This window comes from Herpailurus yagouaroundi, unplaced genomic scaffold, assembly GCF_014898765.1.
Source record: "Herpailurus yagouaroundi ecotype Mexico unplaced genomic scaffold, PumYag 192, whole genome shotgun sequence".
Classification (NCBI taxonomy): Eukaryota; Metazoa; Chordata; class Mammalia; order Carnivora; family Felidae; genus Herpailurus; species Herpailurus yagouaroundi.
The window spans coordinates 15,975,801-15,981,800 of NW_024412423.1; positions in this window are offsets into that span (position 1 = coordinate 15,975,801).

A 6,000-nucleotide genomic window follows, 5' to 3' on the forward strand; every position below is an offset into this window, starting at 1 on the left:
TCTGAGGGTTGACATCAGCTCGGGGTCGGATCGGAGGGGTGAGCGGTCCTGCTCACCCCGCGTCGCCCCGTACTCAGGAGCAGGCCAACAGAAGAAAGCTTGGTGATTTTTTCTTCCCTCCCTCCTCTCTCTCCCGCCCTTTCTTGTGCCCTCTCTTCCATCCACTAAAACTGGAGGAGTCCCGACTTAATTGACTTAATTCATGGCCTTCTGTCTTCTGTTCGACATTTCTCAAGTTTCACCATTTTATTGGTTGATTGATTTGATTTGATTTTGGAGGGTGTTTTGAAGAAAAACGTGGCTTGAAAATATTTCCTACTTAAAAACAGATTCCTCCCCCTCCCCCCATTCTGACTTGAGTTTTACTGAACGCCAACCTACGGAGTGAAGACTCGACGGGGCCGGGGAGGGGAGGGAGGCGGGAGGGGGGCAGCAGGGGTCAGGGCCCATCCCGGCCGCACTAGGAGAACGCGCCGCCGCACGCTGCGTCCTCCGCGGATGCCGGAGCCCCGCGAACCGCGTTTACCCCGACAGGGGCTCCCCCGTGTGGCTACAGGGGTTAGCAACGTCTGTGACTTGAACATTTACTTGCGTTCTCTTCTGAGGACGGAAGGAAGGCCCCGGGGTCCTGACCTCTTGAGCAGACTGAGGAGAGGCTCTTGTTTTATTTTTAGCACGCTTTTGCTTTCTTAAGATTAGAAAAAGTTTCCAGCTTTTCTCAGGCTGACATGCAAGGACCCCGGCAGGGGAATTTAGTGATGTCCAATGTTCCAGTAACCACACTGCTGCCTGGGAAATGATTTGGGGTAGAGTTGTTGCAGGAAGCCTCAGGGTTACTCTTGCCATGCAAATGAGGGAAAGGGGAGGGGTAAGACCTAGGGGAATTGAAAACATTGGGCAGCAGGCATTTTACATCGTTCAATCTTCAGAATATCCCAGGGTGAGTAGGAATTGTCCCAGTTTACAGAATAGGAAATTGAGGTTCTCAGAGGCCCAAGGTCTAAAAATGATGTAGGTGGGGTTCAAACGGTAACCTGACTGACCCCAGAAGTTTGCACTAATGAGAACTCCTACAAGAGGGGAGAGTTGCTTAATTCCCTCTCCCTAGAGATGTCACACTCCGGATGAAATTCCTCATGTATCAAGTAAGCAACGTCACAGCTGTATGACTCACCTGAGTTAGGTGTTTCAGCTTCTGATCCCTGCATTGATATAGTACGTTGTATTTTCATATTTAATCTTGAGAACAGTTATATGAGATTTTTTTTAATTTCAGCTTTTTTGAGGTATAATTGACAACTAAAATTCCAAGATATTTAAAGTACACATTGTGATAATTTGATAAACTTTTACATTGTGAAGAGATTCTTCCAAATAATTAATACATTTTTCATCATCACCATCATTATTATTGATAATTCATAAAATAAAGTGAGGTTGAGGGAGATGATGACAACTAGTAAGTTATGAGAGCTAGCAAATGGATTCCCCCCCATTTAGTTATGTGAAATCTATTTTTTAAAAAGATTTTATCTTTAAGTAATCTCTACACCCAACGTGGGCCTCAAACTCACAACCATGAGATGAAGGGTCGCATGATCTACCCAATGAGCCAGCCAAGCACCCCAGTAATGTGAAATCCATTTTGATCCTCCTATCAAGTTGCCTTACATCTGCCTATAATTCATAGACTAGTTTTTAACAGTTTTTTTCAAATGAGGATGTCTTGATACCTAAAGTCATATTGGGAGTTAGGGCTTCAACATATGAATTTGGGAGGACATACAGAAATACAATCTGTAATAATCCCGTTAGAAAATTCAAACAAAAAACGCACTTGTCTCCCAAAAGGTCCAACAACACCTGTGGCTGCCTGCCACTGGCCTATTTGGGACCATAACCTTGTTTTTCTATCAATCACTTTGACTTGCCAGGCTGTTCACATCACAACGCCAGGTGTGTGTCAGACCCATTGAAATGAGAGGGGAAGAGAGGGAAATTATGAGCTCTCATCAAAGAAAAGGGGCAGGTTGAGGCCAAATGGCAAATAGCCCACAGTGCAAGGCTACAAGACCTACAAACTGTATGCCAGGCTTGGGTGGGGCAGAGTTCTCCTGTGTGATGGAAGATAAGTCATCAAACCTCTCTGTGCCCCTGGCATCACAGGCCAGATCATGGGAAGACCAGGGAAGACACAGATGTTAAAGAGCTTAGGAATCAGTGCTCATAGTACTGGGGGACTAGAAAGGACCTTAGGTATCAATACTAATGGTGAAGCAACCATGAATGCTCTGTGTCTGTAGAATTGCCTATTTTGGATGTTTCTAATGAATGGCAATATTTAATATACGGTATTTTGTGTCTAACTTCTTTCCTTAGAATAATGTTTTCCAAGTTCATTCATGGAGTATGTATCGTTTTATTCCTTTCTATGGCTGCATAATATTCCATTTTACAGATGTATCACATTTGGTTAACCCAGTTATCAATTGATGGACATTAGCGTTCTTCCTACATTTTGTCTGTTACGAATAATGCTGCTATAAACATTCAGGTACAGGGTTTTGGGTGGACATATGTTTTCATTTCTCTTGAGTACATACCCAAGAGGAGAACTGCTGAGGTATGTGCTGAGGTTTAATTGTGGAAGAATTGCCAGACTCTTTTCCAAAGTGGCTACACAGGTTTACGTTCCCACCAGCAGTGTATGAGGGTTCTGATTTTTTCACCAACATTTGTTATTGTCTGACTTGTTACTGTAGCCATCCTAGTGGGCATGAAGAAATATCTCATTATGGTTTTGTTTGGCTTTTCTCTGATGAATATTACTGTCTAGCATCTTTTCTTGGGCTTAGTGGCCAGTCTATATCTTTCTTAGAGAAATATATCTTCAGAGCTTTTTCCCATTTCTTAATTGGGGTATTTGCCTTTTTATTCTTGTAATGTAAGACTATTTTTATATCCTAGTTACAAGTCCCTTACCAGACACATGACTTACAACTTTTTCCCCCATTCGGGGGGTTGGTTTTTAACTTACTTAGTGTCATTTGATGCAAAAAGTTTTTAACTTTTTTTAAAGATTTTATTTTTAAGTAATCTATGCACCCATTGTGAGGCTCAAACTCACAATCCCGAGATCAAGAGAACATGATTTACTAACTGAGCCAGCCAGGCACACTGCAAAAAAAAGTTTTTAATTTTAATGAAGCCCAATTTATCTTTTTTTCATTTTGTTTGTGGTTTTGATGTCAAATTTAAGATTTTGTTGCCAAATCTGCAATCATGAAGATTTACCACTATGATTTTTTTCTAATAGTTTAATACTTGTAGCTTTGATATTTGGGTGTTTGATCCATTTTGAGTTGGTTTTTGCATATCGTGTAAGGTAAGAGTTCAATTTTACTCTTTTGCATGTGGCTATCCAGTTATCCCAGCATCATTTGTTAAGAAGACTATCCTTTCCCCACTGTATTTTCTTGACAGCCTTGTTGAAAATCAGTTTACCACGAACACATGAATTCTCAGTTCTGTTCCATCGATCTATGTGTCTTTGTTCTGTTATCAGGCTGTGTTCATCACTGCTACTTTGCAGTAATTTTTAAAGTTGGGAAGTATGAATCCTTCTACTTTGGAATTCTTTTTCAAGATTGCTTTGGCTTTTTGGAGTCACTTGCAATTCCATGTGAATTTTGGAATCGGCTCATCATTTTCTATAAAGATATTTGTTAGGATTCTAATAGAGATTGCACAGGATCTGTGGGTCAATTTGGGTAGTATTGCTATCCTCCTAGTGTTAAGCTTTCCAATCCATGGACGTGAGATGCTTTTCCATTTACTTGGAAACTTTTTCATTTATTTTAAGAACGTGTTGCAGTCTCCAGAATATAAGTTTTGCACTTCTTTTGTTAAGTTTATTCCCAAGTCTTTTATTCTTACTGATGCAATTGTGAATGGAATTATTTTCCTTTTTTATAGTTTATTTATTTTGAGAGAAAATGCGCATCCATGCAAGTGGGGGAGGGGCAGAGAGAGAGGGAGAGAGAGAATCCCAAGCAGGCTCCACGTTGTCAGCATGGAACCCCACTCGAGGCTCAATCCCACAAACCATGACATCATGACCTGAGCCGAGGTCAAGAGTCAGAAACATAACTGACGGAGCCACCCAGGTACCCCTGGAATTATGTTCTTAATTTTATTTTCAGGTAGTTCATTGCAAATATGTAGGAATACAATTCATTTTCGGGTATCGAGCTAGTATATTTTTATGAATCTTAAATCAGCTGGAGTTGTGTTTTTGGTACTTAGAACTGACAGAATCTAACCAGTCTTTTTCTCTACCCTGTGCCGTAACTGCCTTCCCTGAAGGTTGGAATGTAAAACTGTATTTAACAGTGTTTACAGAGAGCTTGCATGTGATCGAACTTGATCCCTACTCCTCTTGGCAGGCGTGCAAGGGTATTTTTATCTGTATTTTAAGGTGCAGGAAACTGAGGCTGCCGAAGCTAAATGACAAAATAGGCCTCAGCTTAGTACGTGGCATATCTGGGACTAGAACCCGGGTCTTCTGACCCCAGTCCAAAGCCCTTCCTGAAGCATTGTCCTAAGAAGCTCACTAGGCTTGACAGAGATACTGTCCTGATGTGCCAGCCAGGAAGGAAGTGTGGTGCACAGAAACATTATCCCAAATAGGGCCTAGAAGCAGGGCCTCAGAGAGTGGGCTCTGAGTTGAAACTCAAGAGATTAAATTCTTACATCCACCGCCCCCCCCAAGTACAAATGATGACTTACCAACTACAGAACCTTTTTTTTTTTTTAATAAAGTCTTAATTCTAAAATGTATGGAAAATGAAACTCACTCCTGCACCCCAATATGGTTTGGAATATTCGTGGTAGATAATTTACACGATTGTGGGAACTATACAAACTCTTGTAGTTGCAGGGCCAATATCTAAGGAGGCCAATTTGGCACTGCATTTTTTTAATAAACATAATTATAATGAAAGTTGAAGTAAAGGAAATTCAGTAGAGTATGTGCTGTATTTGGCATCTATCTAAACATTGGAATTAAGACCAGTGAGGGAGGTCCATTACTTGGCTTGAAAGTTGAAACATTTCTTTATAATTGCTCTCTGCTGTAGGTCATCATTTTTTTTTTAATTTAAGAGCTGTTTTAACCCTGTTTTCATATTTCTGTAGGGCCATGACAAATGTAATCGCATGCATTAAGAGCGTCTGTTAACTTAAAAAGGAAGAATAGTTAGCAAAATTCTCCATCTTACTGGTGAGTCAGATTCAAATAGCGAGTTCCACTTAAATGATAAGTGTATTTTATGTTAACTCTTCGTATATGTGTGGCAGATAGAGCAAGATAGAGAGCAAGTAAGCAGATCCAATGGAACCTCTGTTTTGGTTGTCAAATTTCCTATTAAGGGCTTGTTTGGTTCGCAACTGCAATACAAGTCTCCTTGTGGCTTATCCAAATAGCTGTGGGCTATTTTATAATAATTTGTAGTAGGGAGGGGTTAGGGGATTCCTCATTCAGGAGAGTTCTCCCTCATTACAACTACCATTTTTTTTTAATGAATATAATTTATTGTCAAATTGGCCTACATACAACACCCAGTGCTCATCCCAACAAGTGCCGTCCTCAGTGCCCATTACCCATTCTCCCACCACCCCGCATCCTCCCTCAGTTTGTTCTCTGTATTTAAGAGTCTCTTGTGGTTTGCCTCCCTCCCTCTCTGTTTGTAACTATTTTTGCCCCTCCCCCTCCCCCATGGTCTTCTGTTAAGTTTCTCAAGATCCACGTATGAGTGAAAACATATGATATCTGTCCTTCTCTGACTGACTTAGTTCACTCAGCATAATACCTTTCAGCTCCGTCCATGTTGCTGCAAAAGGCATGATTTCATTCTTTGTCTTGGTGAAGTAGTATTCCGTTGTATATATAAACCACATCTTCTTTATCCACTCATCGGTTGATGGACATTTAGGCTGTTG